Here is a 16,333-nt window from a genome sequence, read left to right on the forward strand (position 1 = left end):
TTCCAAGCATGCGCGCGCGGGGGGCATTGCGGGTAGTTGAGCCCGCTAGAAAGTTATTCTTTTTTGTTTACATAAGGGCCGAGCGCGGGTGAGCGTGTGTGCCCGCACACGAGCATCGCGGGGACATACATATATCTATATAAGTCCCCGCTCACGCGATGCTCGTGTGCGGGCACACACGCTCACCCGCGCTCGGCCCTTATGTAAACAAAAAAGAATAACTTTCTAGCGGGCTCAACTACCCGCAATGCCCCCCGCGCGCGCATGCTTGGAACGGTTTCCAAGCATGAGCGTGCTCAGCGCCAGCGGGGCCGCAGCCTTAGTGAGAAGCAGAGGAGAGAAATACATGCGAGGCGGGAGAGTGAGATGGGGTGAGACAGAAGGGAGAGAAATACATGGGAAGGGGGAGAAAGAGAGGGGCGCGTGAGGGGGGGGCGACACACACACACACACACGTCACCTAGAGCGACACCTACCTCTACTTCCGGCTGCCGCCATCTTCTCACTCGGCGCCGCGAGGAAGGGGGTCCTTACGGGCGCCGCCATTTTAGGCGCCGCGAGGGAGGAAGGGGGTCCGCTGCCTGTTTCCCCGCCGGGGATGGAGATGAGCGGAGGGAGGGAGACGTGAGCGGGAGGGAGAGATGATCGCCGGAGAGAGAGGTGTGTGTGTGTGTCGCGAGCCGAGGGGGGAAGAGAGTGGCAGTTGGGTGACGTCACACCCACCAATCTGATTGGCCGAGGACCAATCAGATTCACCGCAGATAGCACTAACCATTCGATTTTATATATTATAAGATACACACACACACACACACTACCAGAAACTGGCAAAGCGTGTGTGAGACACAGAGAGTGTGAGAGACAGAGTGTGTGACAGAGACACTGGCTCCCTCCAGTGTTTACCATGGCCGCAGGTGGGTGTAAGTGGGAGTGTGTGTGTGTAAGTGGGAGAGTGTGTGTGTAAGGCTTGGGAGATAGTAGGATGAGCCGTGCTGAGCAGATGCACTTACCCCCTGCATCTGTCCTCAGCGCGGCTTTAGCAGCCGCTTCCGCATGCGTGCGGAGGCTGAGAAAATTTGCAGAGACAGGCAAGTTTAAAATTCGCCGCTCGGGGAAACGGAGGAGCGGTCACGTGACCGCTCACATCCAATGGGAGCGAGGGACTAGCCCCGCCTCCCGCTCTGCCACCAAAGCGCGCTCACTGCCTCGCCTGCCAGGACACAAAAAAGCTCCAGTTTGAGCAGGCGCACCATGCCCGAGGCCCAAGTGGGAGAGAGTGTCACCCACCCCGTCTCCCTCACACAGTCTCACTTTCCATGTCACACACACACACACACACACACACACACACACACACACTTTTTGCCAGTTTCTGGTAGTGTATGTATGTATAAATAAAACACACATACATATATACACATACTCACACACTGTCACACACACACAGTCTCTCAAGTTTCTGGTAGTGTATGTGTATGTATATACATACACACACTACCAGAAACTGGCAAAAAGAGTGTGCGTGAGACACAGTGTGTGTGTGTATGAGGCAGAGTGTGTGTGTGAGGGAGACAGAGAGAGGGGGTGGGTGACACTCTACCACTTACACACTCAGGCTCCGGCCATGGTAAAAACTGGAGGGCGCCAGCGTTCACTCGGCTTGTTTCCTCCTACATCGCCAGTGATCGCGCAGCGCGTGCCCTTTTGCGCTCCGTCGCGATCACCATGCCCGGAGCCTCATACACACAGACACCATCTGCGAGAGCGAGCGGCCGCGCACTTAGGCCCGCAGGCAGGCGGGCGGACGAAAGCAGCACACACACCGCGCAGGTGGATTTGCTCTCCAGCCTTACTATCAGGCAGCCACCAGAAGGGAGTAGCTGGATACTTCTAAACCTAGAGATTCGCTCGCGGCAGCCATGTTACAGTGATTCCTCACACTAATATGACAGCTCCTCTCTCTCTGACAGCTCACAGAGAAATGAGCCTCAGAGGCAGGGCTAACTCCTCCCAGCTCTAGCTTCTCTATGATTGGCTGATGGACTCCCTGTTAGCTCCTCCCCTGTGTGGAATTAGAGACAGGGGGTGGATCTATTTTGATCTGGTCCGACTGAGCCAGTCACGTTGAGGGGCGGGGCCAAGCTTTGGCGCCAAAAGGATGCAACTTTAGTTTGCAAAGGTTTGCATTTAGTGTTTGCAAACCCGTGCGGTCTGCTGCTTTGGCGGGAGCTCCATTTTGGATATCTTAAGTGCACGACCACCACGAGGTGGCAGCCATTTTAGATCGCACATGAGGTGCATAGGATCCCTGCCACATACCACAAGGGCCTGTCCCTATTTGTTCTTTCAACCCCAGTATGGAAATTCCAGAGCCTGCCAGGTACCCAATCTTCACAGCCACTGTAATAGATTGTCCCTTATTAGCAGTTGTAATTTGGGGTACACTCTCCCAGTATAAGTTTCCTACTGGGAGCCCCCAATACAGAACGTAGAATAGCAAAGTGGGGGTCACGTTAGCACGGACAGCACAGTCCGGTACGACTCCCCCACAGCACAGGGTATGCACAGCACGGTGGGGCTAGTTGGATGTACCCCCCCTGTTTATCCCCTATGAGGGTCAGGGTGCTACTGGGTGCCCCATTCCTCAGCAATCACTGAAGCAGGTGGTCCCCTTTATGGCAGAGTACACTAATCAGGGTAACACTCTCCCAGGATCACACATCCTGGCCGCCCCGTCAGGAAACCTGGACTTCACAATGTGGGGGTCGCTACTCATGGACGACACAGTCCAATGCGACTCCCCCACAGCACAATGCACACGCAGCACAAGGAGCCATTTTCAGTGAATAACCTTGTATTATCCAAAAGTAGTTTGTGTGGCGCACAGCAACGAAGAACAGGTCTTGTGGCAATAAAAAATATGTTTATTAAAGCCTCATTAAAAAAAACGGTGGAGGGTGCAACTCTCCTACGCGTTTCGTGCTTCAAAGCACTTTATCAAGGATTAAGGGTCAGGATGCTGCCGGGTGCCCTCTCCTCAGCAATCACTGCAGCAGGGGGTTCCCTTAATGGCAGAGTCTTTTATCATCCTTTATTACCCTAAAGATGTTGATCCTAATAGGGTAATTAAGGATGAGAAAAGACTCGTATTTACAACTACATTCAATCAGGCAGATTCGTTACATCCACCATTATAAAGCACTAGGGGCCTCATGCAGAGAGCAGCGTTATCGGGGGAAGCGCCATTTTTTGGCAAAATCTGCCTTTAGAAAGGCAGGTAATGGCGAGTTTTGAAACAAGCGCCATTTTTTTTTTATTTGAAAATTTCGCCACGCGGCTGGCGAGAACCTACATCTCGCCAGCTTTAAAAATGTCCAAATTCAGAAACGCGCGAACGCCATCTAGCGGCTGCTCGCGCCAATAACATGGCGCGATTTTCTTCAATTTTCTCCGCCAACTAAAGTTGGCAAGAAGCAGGAGCTCGCCGGCTATAGGGAAAAAAAAAAGCGCGATTTTTTTCCCCTTTCAGCTGCGCGCATCTCCTCATTTACAATTCTCCACATGCAGTAATGCTAAAAATAGCGGATTTCGCCCATTTCTGCATATGGAGAATAAAACTCTCCATTAAAGCTACTTTTTATTCCCCTCGCCAATTTTAAATAGCGCTGCTCTCTGCATGAGGCCCTAGGTCAGAGACCCGGCGTTGCCCTGACTCCCCCCCCCCCCCTTCTCTCCTGACTGACTCCCCCCCCCTCTCTCCTGACTGACTCCTCCCCCCCTTCTCTCCTGACTGACTCCCCCTTCTCTCCTGACTGACTCCCCCTTCTCTCCTGACTGACCCCCCCCTCTCCTGACTGACTCTCCTCCCCCTCTCTCCTGACTGACTCCCCCCCTCTCTCCTGACTGACTCTCCCCCTCTCTCCTGACTGACTCTCCCCCCTCTCTCCTGACTGACTCTCCTCCCCTCTCCTGACTGACTCTCCTCCCCTCTCCTGACTGACTCCCCCCCTCTCCTGACTGACTCCCCCCCTCTCCTGACTGACTCCTCTCCCCCCCTCTCCTGACTGACTCCTCCCCCCCCTCTCCTGACTGACTCCCCCCCCTCTCCTGACTGACTCCTCCCCCCCCTCCTGACTGACTCCTCTTCCCCCCTCCTGACTGACTCCTCCCCCCCTCTCTCCTGACTGGCTCCTCCCCCCCTCTCTCCTGACTGACTCCTCCCCCCTCTCTCCTGACTGACTCCTCCCCCCTCTCTCCTGACTGACTCCTCCCCCCCTCTCTCCTGACTGGCTCCTCCCCCCCTCTCTCCTGACTGGCTCCTCCCCCCCTCTCTCCTGACTGGCTCCTCCCCCCCTCTCCTGACTGACTCCTCCCCCCCTCTCCTGACTGACTCCTCCCCCCCTCTCTCCTGACTGACTTCTCCCCCCTCTCTCCTGACTTACTCCTCCCCCCCTCTCCTGACTGACTCCTCCCCCCCTATCTCCTGACTGACTCCTCCCCCCCTCTCTCCTGACTGACTCCTCCCCCCTATCTCCTGACTGACTCCTCCCCCCCTCTCTCCTGACTGACTCCTCCCCCCCTATCTCCTGACTGACTCCCCCCCCCCCCTCTCTCTCCTGACTGAATACCCCCCCCCCCCCTGTCCGCTGTGCGCCGCCATCTTACCCACTCTGGCACCATTTTCCTGATCACCTCAGCACATAAAAAGGCGGGGGGGGGGGGGGGGGGGGGGAAACCCATCTCCTAGTGACGCGGTTTCAACCGGAGCCGATGATTAAATGGTGAGAGGCGGCGGCTGTGTGCCGGTGCGAACGTGCAGAGCTGGCTTTGGAGTGAGAGGAACAAAGGGAGAGGGAGAGAGAGAGGTGAGCGGTATAGGAGGGTGCCTGCCCATTGCCTGTCCCTCCGCCGGGGAGGGAGGGAAGTGAGCGCCGGGGAGGGAGAGAAGTTCAGCGGGAGCTGGTGCAGGGCGGCACTACACGTTGAGTGTGATGGGGGGGGGGAGAGGAGTGTGTGTGTGTGTCCGAGGGGGGAAGAGAGTGGCAGTTGGGTGACGTCAGAGCCACCAATCTGATTGGCCAGAGGCTGAGGACCAATCAGATTCACCGCAGCTAGTACCAACCTTTCGATCTTATCTTTATTAATCGAAAGGTTGGTACTAGCTGCGGTGAATCCGATTGGTCCTCAGCCTCTGGCCAATCAGATTGGTGGCTCTGACGTCACCCAACTGCCACTCTCTTCCCCCTCGGCCACACACACAAACACTCACTCTCTCTCACTCACTCACTCTCTTACTCACTTCCTCCCTGGCGCTCACTTCCCTCCCTCCCCGGCGCAGGCAGCCTCGCCGAGTGGCTAAGATGGCGGCGCCCGGAAGGACCCCCTTCCTCCTGCAGCTGCCTCGCGGCACCAAGTGCCTAAGATGTAGGGTGACCATTCGTACCGGTTTTACCAGGACAGTCCCGTTTTTTGTGTCCTGTCCCGGTTTTTGTCCCTGGTCCCGGTATTGCGGGCAGCGCGGTGAGGAGAATGCGGCGGCCGGTAAGTATTTTGTGTGTGTGTGTGTGTGAATGCTGCCGGGGGGACTGAATGAAGGAGAATGCCGGGGGCGGGACTTAGAATGCTGCCGGCCCGCAGGGGATTGGATGAATGATGCTGCCGGGGGCGGGACTTAGAATGCTGGCCGGCCCGCAGGGGATTGGTTGCAGGCAGGTCAGAGGAAGCCGGGGGCGGGACTTCCGCTTTGTGCAGAGCACACGTGTCTTCCAGCACCCGGCTCCTCTGTGCGCGGTGAGTGTCTCCCTTCTGTCCCGGGTCCCAGCCAGGAAGGGGAGGGGGTAATAGGAGGTGGTAGCGGGGGTGCGCCTGCCTTTGTACCACCTTGTACCTTTGCCCCCCCCCCCGGCGCTCCACCATTGCCCCCCGGCGCTCCCACCATTGCCCCCCCCCCGGCGCTCCCACCATTGCCCCCCCCTCGCCCGGCGCTCCCACCATTGCCCCCCCCCCGCGCTCCCACCATTGCCCCCCCCCCCCCCACCATTGCCCCCCCCCCCGGCGCTCCCACCATTGCCCCCCCCCCGGCGCTCCCACCATTGCCCCCCCCCCCGGCGCTCCCACCATTGCCCCCCCCCCCGGCGCTCCCACCATTGCCCCCCCCCCCCCCCCGGCGCTCCCACCCCCCCCCGGCGCTCCCACCATTGCCCCACCCGGCGCTCCCACCATTGCCCCACCCGGCGCTCCCACCATTGCCCCACCCGGCGCTCCCACCATTGCCCCCCCGGCACTCCCACCATTGCCCCCCCGGCACTCCCACCATTGCCCCCCCGGCGCTCCCACCATTGCCCCCCCCGGCGCTCCCACCATTGCCCCCCCGGCGCTCCACCTTTGCCCCCCCGGCGCTCCCACCTTTGCCCCCCCGGCGCTCCCACCTTTGCCCCCCCGGCGCTCCCACCTTTGCCCCCCCGGCGCTCCCACCTTTGCCCCCCCGGCGCTCCCACCTTTGCCCCCCGGCGCTCCCACCTTTGCCCATCGCGCTCCCACCTTTGCCCATCGGCGCTCACAGCTATGCCCACCGGCGCTCACTTCCCCCCCCGTCCCCTTGGTGTGGGAGATGGCCTTTGACGCCCCCCCCGCCTTTGACGCCCCCCCCGCCTTTGACGCCCCCCCCCTGCCTTTGACGCCCCCCCCCTGCCTTTGACGCCCCCCCCCTGCCTTTGACGCCCCCCCCTGCCTTTGACGCCCCCCCCCTGCCTTTGACGCCCCCCCCCTGCCTTTGACGCCCCCCCCCCTGCCTTTGACGCCCCCCCCCTGCCTTTGACGCCCCCCCCCTGCCTTGACGCCCCCCCCCTGCCTTTGACGCCCCCCCCCTGCCTTTGACGCCCCCCCCCTGCCTTTGACGCCCCCCCCCCTGCCTTTGACGCCCCCCCCCTGCCTTTGACGCCCCCCCCCTGCCTTTGACGCCCCCCCCTGCCCCCCCCTGCCCCCCCCTGCCTTTGACGCCCCCCCTGCCCCCCCCTGCCTTTGACGCCCCCCCCTGCCCCCCCCTGCCTTTGACGCCCCCCTGCCTTTGACGCCCCCCCTGCCTTTGACGCCCCCCCTGCCTTTGACGCCACCCCCCCTGCCTTTGACGCCACCCCCCTGCCTTTGACGCCACCCCCCTGCCTTTGACGCCACTCCCCTGCCTTTGACGCCACTCCCCTGCCTTTGACGCCACCCCCCCTGCCTTTGACGCCCCCCCCCTGCCTTTGACGCCCCCCCCTGCCTTTGACGCCCCCCCCTGCCTTTGACGCCCCCCCTGCCTTTGACGCCCCCCCTGCCTTTGACGCCCCCCCCCTGCCTTTGACGCCCCCCCCTGCCTTTGACGCCCCCCCCCTGCCTTTGACGCCCCCCCCCCTGCCTTTGACGCCCCCCCCCTGCCTTTGACGCCTCCCCCCCCTGCCTTTGACGCCTCCCCCCCTGCCTTTCACGCCTCCCCCCCTGCCTTTCACGCCTCCCCCCCTGCCTTTCACGCCTCCCCCCTGCCTTTCACGCCTCCCCCCCTGCCTTTCACGCCTCCCCCCTGCTTTCACGCCTCCCCCCTGCCTTTCACGCCCCCCTCTGCCTTTCACGCCCCCCCTGCCTTTCACCCCCCCTTTCACCCCCCTTCCCCCCCTGCCTTTCACCCCCCCTGCCTTTCACGCCCCCCCCGCCTTTCACGCCCCCCCCCGCCTTTCACGCCCCCCCTTGCCTTCACGCCCCCCCCTGCCTTTCACCCCCCCCCCTGCCTTTCACCCCCCCTTTCCCCCCTGCCTTTCACCCCCCTTTCACCCCCCTTCCCCCCTGCCTTTCACCCCCCCTGCCTTTCACGCCCCCCCTGCCTTTCACGCCCCCCCTGCCTTTCACGCCCCCCCTGCCTTTCACGCCCCCCCTGCCTTTCACGCCCCCCCTGCCTTTCACGCCCCCCCTGCCTTTCACGCCCCCCCTGCCTTTCACGCCCCCCCTGCCTTTCACGCCCCCCTGCCTTTCACGCCCCCCCTGCCTTTCACGCCCCCCCCTGCCTTTCACGCCCCCCCCCTGCCTTTCACGCCCCCCCCTGCCTTTCACCCCCCCTTTCCCCCCTGCCTTTCACCTCCCCTCCTGCCTTTCACCCCCCCTTCCCCCTGCCTTTCACCCCCCTGCCTTTCACCCCCCCTGCCTTTCACCCCCCCTGCCTTTCACCCCCCCCTGCCTTTCACCCCCCCTGCCTTTGACGCCCCCCCCTGCCTTTCACGCCCCCCCTGCCTTTCACGCCCCCCCTGCCTTTCACGCCCCCCCTGCCTTTCACGCCCCCCCCCTGCTTTCACGCCCCCCCCTGCCTTTCACGCCCCCCCCCTCCCTTCACGCCCCCCCCCTGCCTTTCACCGCCCCCCCCCTGCCTTTCACCCCCCCTTTCCCCCTGCCTTTCACCTCCCCTCCCTGCCTTTCACCCCCCCTTCCCCCCTGCCTTTCACCCCCCTGCCTTTCACCCCCCCTGCCTTTCACCCCCCCTGCCTTTCACCCCCCCTGCCTTTGACGCCCCCCCTGCCTTTGACGCCCCCCCTGCCTTTGACGCCCCCCCTGCCTTTGACGCCCCCCTGCCTTTGACGCCCCCCTTGCCTTTGACGCCCCCCTTGCCTTGACGCCCCCCTTGCCTTTGACGCCCCCCCCCTGCCTTTCACGCCCCCCCCCCCTGCCTTTCACGCCCCCCCCCCTGCCTTTCACGCCCCCCCCCCCCCCTGCCTTTCACGCCCCCCCCCCCCCTTGCCTTTCACGCCCGCCCCCTGCCTTTCACGCCGCTCCCCCCCCTGCCTTTCACCCCCCCTTTCCCCCCTGCCTTTCACCTCCCCTCCCTGCCTTTCACCCCCCCTTCCCCCCTGCCTTTCACCCCCCCCTGCCTTTCACCCCCCTGCCTTTCACCCCCCCTGCCTTTCACCCCCCCTGCCTTTCGCCCCCCCTGCCTTTCGCCCCCCCTGCTTTGACGACCCCCCTGCCTTTGACGCCCCCCTGCCTTTGACGCCCCCCTGCCTTTGACGCCCCCCCTGCCTTGACGCCCCCCCTGCCTTTGACGCCCCCCTGCCTTTCACCCCCCCTTTCCCCCCTGCCTTTCACCTCCCCTCCCTGCCTTTCACCCCCCCTTCCCCCCTGCCTTTCACCCCCCTGCCTTTCACCCCCCCTGCCTTTCACCCCCCCTGCCTTTCACCCCCCTGCTTTCACCCCCCTGCCTTTCACCCCCCTGCCTTTCACCCCCCCTGCCTTTCACGCCCCCCTGCCTTCACGCCCCCCTCCCTGCCTTTCACGCCCCCCTCCCCTGCCTTTCACGCCCCCCTCCCCTGCCTTTGACGCCCCCCTCCCCTGCCTTTCACGCCCCCCTCCCCTGCCTTTCACGCCCCCCTCCCCTGCCTTTCACGCCCCCCTCCCCTGCCTTTCACGCCCCCTCCCCTGCCTTTCACGCCCCCCTCCCCTGCCTTCCAGCCCCCTCCCCTGCCTTTGACGCCCCCCTCCCCTGCCTTTGACGCCCCCTCCCTGCCTTTGACGCCCCCTCCCCTGCCTTTGACGCCCCCCTCCCCTGCCTTTACGCCCCCCTCCCCTGCCTTTCACGCCCCCCTCCCCTGCCTTTCACGCCCCCCTCCCCTGCCTTTCACGCCCCCCTCCCTGCCTTTCACGCCCCCCTCCCTGCCTTTCACGCCCCCCTCCCTGCCTTCCCCTCCCTTCACGCCCCCCTCCCTGCTTTCACGCCCCCCTCCCTGCCTTTCACGCCCCCCCCCTGCCTTTCACGCCCCCTCCCCTGCTTTCACGCCCCCCTCCCCTGCCTTTCACGCCCCCCTCCCCTGCCTTTCACGCCCCCCTCCCCTGCCTTTCACGCCCCCTCCCCTGCCTTTCACGCCCCCCTCCCCTGCCTTTCACGCCCCCCTCCCTGCCTTTCACGCCCCCCTCCCCTGCCTTTCACGCCCCCCCTCCCCTGCCTTTCACGCCCCCCTCCCCTGCCTTTCACGCCCCCCTCCCCTGCCTTTCACGCCCCCCTCCCCTGCCTTTCACGCCCCCCTCCCCTGCCTTTCACGCCCCCCTCCCCTGCTTTCACGCCCCCCTCCCCTGCCTTTCACGCCCCCCTCCCCTGCCTTTCACGCCCCCCTCCCCTGCCTTCACGCCCCCCTCCCCTGCCTTTCACGCCCCCCTCCCCTGCCTTTCACGCCCCCCTCCCCTGCCTTCCCGCCCCCCCCTCCCCTGCCTTTTCACGCCCCCTCCCCTGCCTTTCACGCCCACCTCCCCTGCCTTTCACGCCCCCGCTCCCCTGCCTTTCACGCCCCCCTCCCCTGCCTTCACGCCCCCCTCCCCTGCCTTTCACGCCCCCCTCCCCTGCCTTTCACGCCCCCCTCCCCTGCCTTTCACGCCCCCCTCCCTGCCTTTCACGCCCCCCTCCCCTGCCTTTCACGCCCCCCCTCTCCTGCCTTTCACGCCCCCTCCCCTGCCTTTCACGCCCCGCCTCCCCTGCCTTTCACGCCCCCCTCCCCTGCCTTTCACGCCCCCCTCCCCTGCCTTTCACGCCCCCCTCCCTGCCTTTCACGCCCCCCTCCCCTGCCTTTCACGCCCCCCTCCCCTGCCTTTCACGCCCCCCCTCCCCTGCCTTCACGCCCCCCTCCCCTGCCTTTCACGCCCCCCTCCCCTGCCTTTCACGCCCCCCTCCCCTGCCTTTCACGCCCCCCTCCCCTGCCTTTCACGCCCCCCTCCCCTGCCTTTTCACGCCCCCCTCCCCTGCCTTTCACGCCCCCCTCCCTGCCTTTCACGCCCCCTCCCCTGCCTTTCACCGCCCCCCTCCCCTGCCTTTCACGCCCCCTTCCCCTGCCTTTCACGCCCCCCTCCCCTGCCTTTCACGCCCCCCTCCCCGCTTTCACGCCCCCTCCTGCCTTTCACGCCCCCCTCCCCTGCCTTCACGCCCCCCCTCCCCTGCCTTCACGCCCCCCTCCCCTGCCTTTCACGCCCCCTCCCTGCCTTTCACGCCCCCTCCCCTGCCTTTCACGCCCCCCTCCCCTGCCTTTCACGCCCCCCGCCCCCTGCCTTTCACGCCCCCCGCCCCTGCCTTTCACGCCCCCCGCCCCCTGCCTTTCACGCCCCCCGCCCCTGCCTTTCACGCCCCCCGCCCCCTGCCTTTCACGCCCCCCGCCCCTGCCTTCACGCCCCCCGCCCCCTGCCTTTCACCGCCCCCGCCCCCTGCCTTTCACGCCCCCCGCCCCCCGCCCCCCCTGCCTTTCACGCCCCCGCCCCTGCCTTTCACGCCCCCCGCCCCCTGCCTTTCACGCCCCCCGCCCCTGCCTTTCACGCCCCCTGCCTTTCACGCCCCCCGCCCCCTGCCTTTCACGCCCCCCGCCCCCTGCCTTTGACCCCCGCCCCCTGCCTTTCACCCCCCCTTGCCTTTCACCCCCCCTTTGCCTTTCACCCCCCCTTGCCTTTCACACCCCCCCTGCCTTTCAACACCCCCTGCCCCCCCTGCCTTTCACCCCCTCTCACACCCCCTGCCTTTCACCCTGCCCCCCCTTCCTTTCACCCCCCCCCTGCCTTTCACCCCCCCCCCTTGCCTTTCATCGCCCCCCCTTGCCTTCATCGCCCCCCCCTCCCTGCCTTTCACGCTCCCCGTCCCCTCCCTGCCTCCGGGCAACGCCGGGTATATCAGCTAGTTTTATATATTAAGAAGATTGGCACCTCTGCAAAATGATGATGTGTTATCTGAAACATGTTGTGTACCCCCGTTGGTTGCCTACAGGAGAGGCAGGAACTTGTCACATAACTTGATACACGCTGACAATAGAGACAATTATCACAAACCCCATTTCTTAGAGGGTCGGTAAACCAGGTAATTTCAGGTGTATGAACTGCTCTGTGTGCAATGCCTTATTACCGGGGACGTTTTCTGTCATCCTCGTAGTGGCAAGGAGATTCAAATAAAAACAGTATCACTTTAGACCCGCATTTGTGGTATACATTATTAAGTGCGTGCGGTCTCATGTATGTAGGGAAGACTACTCGTATGCTTAAGGTGAGATTCATTGAGCACAAAAGCGTGATACGCAAAGGCCACTGACCCTACTGTACTGATTCAACATTGTATTGAACACAGACACAACGCAGCTTCCCTTAGAGCAGCGGTGCGCAAACTGGGGGGCGCAAGATTATTTAGGGGGGGGGCGCGGCTGCGTTCGGGGAAACCTGGGAGCGGGCAGAGCTGTGCACGGGGCGGCCAGAAACTCCTTGCTGAGGCTGCTTCTAGAACACTTGTTCTAGCCCCGCTATGATATGACCGTGGCATGTCCTGATATGACCAGCCCTTCCCCCCACACAGGGCGTGGTCTTGAACAACCTGGACCTGAAGCAGGGGCATTGCGTGGCGCTGAAAGGGTTCATCCCGAAAGATGCTAACGGGTAAGTTATGGGACCCGTCCCCTACAGGGAACCCCTCCTAATCCTCACTTCTCTCAGCTGCCGACTCCAGGTCCGTGTGCTGGGGATCCGGTCCTGGGTTTGTATGAGTAAGACCGGCCTGGATCTGTCACTGCTGACTCGGGTATGATTTCTGCAGTGATTTCTGCCTTTCCTTTTGTTCATCTGTATACAAGATCCGTGCGGTTTCGCAGCTCCATAAAGAACGGCGTTTAATTGTACTGGAATATTAACCCTTCCATTGCTGGGTAGTACGTATGTGACCCCCCTGATAAGGAGATATACAAAGGGGACCCAATTCCTGTCTTATTAAATACACCTCCGCTTATAACGTCCCAGCTGTTCTTACGCTGCGCTGATTTATGTATAACGCCCCATAGGAAAGTCCTGCTTCAGCGGAAGTCCCCTGTGGGTGTAAGACTGCGGCGCTCTTACAGTGAGAGGCGGGACGCAGGCACAGTGCCCGGCCGCTCAGTGCTGTGTGTCCCTGTCATAGGATCACAGCTCAGGGCAGAGATCAGGGAGGGTGGCATATTCTGTGAGCTTGACCCCCCCAAGCTGCCTGCACAAACTGAGGGGCAGCTTGGGGCATTAAGCGTGTGTCCCGTGGCCCCCCCCCCCCCACGTGCTCAGGACACTATATACTGCCTGGGATCGGTCAGTTTCTTGCGATGGTCAGAGGAGCAATAAGATGAATTGGTGGTTGGAGAGTAATCAGTTTGGGAGCCGCTGCCCTCTTGTGACAAACACCAGAAACTGCAGCTTAATGTGTATTTTGTAATGTAGGGCGTTTGCAATTCTGCCCCCAGGGGATTTTCTATTGCCCCACAAGAGAAATGGCTGTCCATTACATGAGTTCTGCCTCCTCCTGTGTCTGCTCAGACTGTATTTGTGCAGATACAATAAGACCCGGACACACTGGCACATGGTGAGTTCTTGGCATGGAGGGCAGCTGTAAGTGCACTGCAGCACAGGGCTTAATATTTGCCTGCAATAGATTTTCTTAGATTGTAAGCTCTGTGGGACAGTGACTCCATTCTCCCCATATTAGTTTTATTATAACTCGCCGTTTCTCCGCATTGTGTGCGCCTGGCGCCCGCGCTCCCCACTAACGCCTGCCCATCGTGTCGCTTTAGCTTCATCATCAACATGGGGCAGGATTCCTCCAATATCCTGCTCCACTTCAACGCTCGTTTCGACCTCCACGGCGACCAGAGAACATCGTCTGCAACTCCAAGGAGGCGGATACCTGGGGGCGGGGCTGAGGAAACGGCGTTCCCCTTCCAGCAGGGGGAGGGGGCCACAGTGAGGATGGGGGGGGGGGGTCTGGGAGTCCCAGATAATAGAGATTAAATGGGCTGATCATGCTAGTACTTGGGGTATGGAGTACCATTATTTGTTACTGGCAGGGAATGGGTTAAATGACGGGACTTGTCGGCCTAAACACTGGGGTTTGCCAATGACCTGGTATTTTGAGGCCTAAACATGGCAAAGGTCCTTCTAAACAATGAGGTCCCAAGTGCTCAATCTGTTACTTGGGTCATGCTATCGGGCGCAGTACCGCTGCTTTCACTCAGGCTCTGAATGACCCCATCTCTCTCCTGCAGATTTGCTTTGAGTACCAAGCGGACGCGCTGAATGTGAAGTTACCGCAGGGGCAGATCATCGCGTTCCCCAACCGCCTGCCCATGGACACCGTCTCCTTTCTGTCTCTGGATGGCATCGAGTTCAAGTCCCTCTCCCTGGGGTAGCGGCTGCTGGTTGGCCCGACACTGGCTGCCCCTTTTCCCTGCTAGAGTCGTGACATCATCGCTTTCCCAGAATTCCATGGTGCGCACAGTTTGGTTTAACAGTCCTTCACTAACGGCCATGCTTGGTTGGAGTTGACCTAGGAGGAAAGTACTTGCCTAACACGTAGAGGTACTTTAGTGCTCATACAACTGGGATTCGTTCGCTTGGATTTGTTTAGGGATAGAGGTCGCCCAACTCCTACTGCAGATCAGCGAGAGAGAGATCCTGCCAACTTCAGTAGGCTCTCAAAGACAACTGGAGATCTGCAAAATGGGGATAAGAAGTCTATGTGCACTCAGAACTTTAACACGGGTCAAGCGATTTTATTCCCCAATAAATCTCAGCTTTGCCCACAGTATATTGACCTCCTCCATCCGTAACAAGGATAACGGCTTAATGCTGCACCCCTTAACAGTAACTACTTGTACTGGGGCAGTAAGGCTCTCTGAACATTGTATTGTATGTCTTTATTTATATAGCGCCATTAATGTACATAGCGCCTCACAGTAGTAATATACGTGGTAATCAAATAAATAACAGATAATATAAATAACAGATCATGGGAATAAGTGCTTCAGACATATGGATGTTTCTCTGACGGACTGTATTGTACCTAGTAACAACCAGTGCCTTATTACTTGTGGGTGGATATGTATCAGTGTCCATCTCTTGGGCTCACCCTTGAAGAGGTCACATGAGATCTCTCTCTCTCTCTCTCTCTCTCTCTCTCTCTCTCTCTCTCTCTCATCTCTCTCTCTCTCTCTCGGAGAAGGGGGTTTTCGTTTGAAAACCTGTGTTTCACATAAATAAAATCTCGTGCTCTCAGCTGAGGTCTGTGTCTGCTTACTGGGGGGGGCACACATCTGTTATCTGATTTCTCCACATAGAACCTAACAAATGTTTCTCTGACCTTTATCTTCCGTACCCACATTCTTTGGACGGGTTTACAGTATTTATATAAGACTGGATCTTTGTGGCTAGAGGCAAATAATTGCTTTAAAAACTGTTTATTTTATATTTTTCATGGGATACAAAATGAAGAAAGGGACACAGGGGAGATATAAGCATTTAAGAAATTTGCAACATATAACTTTGGTTTATAGCTTATTGGGTAAGGGGGAGGATGATGTGTGGGATGTTAAGGGAAGAAAACACATTTCTGAGACCCTGTGCCCACCTTTAGGCTCCCTTTCAGCTTCTATAGAGAGTCAATGGGCAAAATCTGCATTGCTACTGCAACATACTGTATCTGGATCAAGCCTCCACTCTTCTCGGTGACAAACCATGGCTCCCATACTGATGTGAATATCTTGTCCTCTCCTTAGGAATACCCTACGCTTACGTGCAAGGCTATGAGGGGGTCTTACTTATTCTGTAGTGTTTCAATAGAGGAGCCCATTGCGAGCGATATGAGGCAAGTTAACAGGATTTATTTTTTTGTATTGTCAGTGGCGGTTTTGTAAAAAAAAATGGCTCCCTTAAGCACTTCCCAGGTGCCACCCCCTCCGGCACCGCCCCGTTGCCATGGCAATGTGATGCCATGTGACGTCACATTGCCGGCCGTGCACACCGGCCCGGGCCTCATGTTAAATCCGTTACTTGGTCCAGTCCTGTGGAGGTGTGGTGGCAAACAAATACAAAGTTCATCAATCTAAAGGATGCTAAGTGAAAAACAATGATTAATCGGTGACAAAAATATATACAAATGTGACCCGTCAGGCAGGTTCTGAGGTTCATCTCCAAGGGAACGACCTTCCAAAAGGGTCTCGCCGGAATACGGGTGCAAAGGTGGGAGGGTGTCGCCCAGGAGCCGCATGCGGGGCAGGAAACAGCAGAAATGGTGCAGTCCTGTGTAATACAGTGTGTGGCGTTAGGTAGGAGGGTAACGGGTATGGTGGTGATTCCTGTTGCATTGAGATTGGTTATCACACTGAGTTACGTCCCATAGCGATTGACTATAAATACTGATTTAGGTTCACTCACCGGTGATCGTTAGGACGGGGACCTGGGAAAGGTAATTACTGATTAGCGTTATGGTAACGAGGGGGCCTGTGCCCACGGTGATTGGGTGGTCAAGTCTTATGAGTTCTTGGTAATAAATGATTATATTGAATGG

General features: G+C 60.1%; 1 long non-coding RNA gene across 1 annotated transcript in view; it reads left to right on the top strand.

Annotated features, from left to right (window-relative positions):
* Window positions 1-14,957, top strand: part of LOC142467892 (uncharacterized) — a 149,525-nt gene extending 134,568 nt beyond the window's left edge. Inside the window, exons 2-3 of the long non-coding RNA XR_012788517.1 lie at window positions 12,329-12,408; window positions 14,034-14,957. This is a non-coding gene — a long non-coding RNA (uncharacterized LOC142467892). The remainder of the gene's footprint in view (window positions 1-12,328; window positions 12,409-14,033) is intronic.
* Window positions 14,958-16,333: the final 1,376 nt, after the last annotated feature.

Source organism: Ascaphus truei, chromosome 17 (genome assembly GCF_040206685.1).
Source record: "Ascaphus truei isolate aAscTru1 chromosome 17, aAscTru1.hap1, whole genome shotgun sequence".
In the NCBI taxonomy this organism is placed as follows: Eukaryota; Metazoa; Chordata; class Amphibia; order Anura; family Ascaphidae; genus Ascaphus; species Ascaphus truei.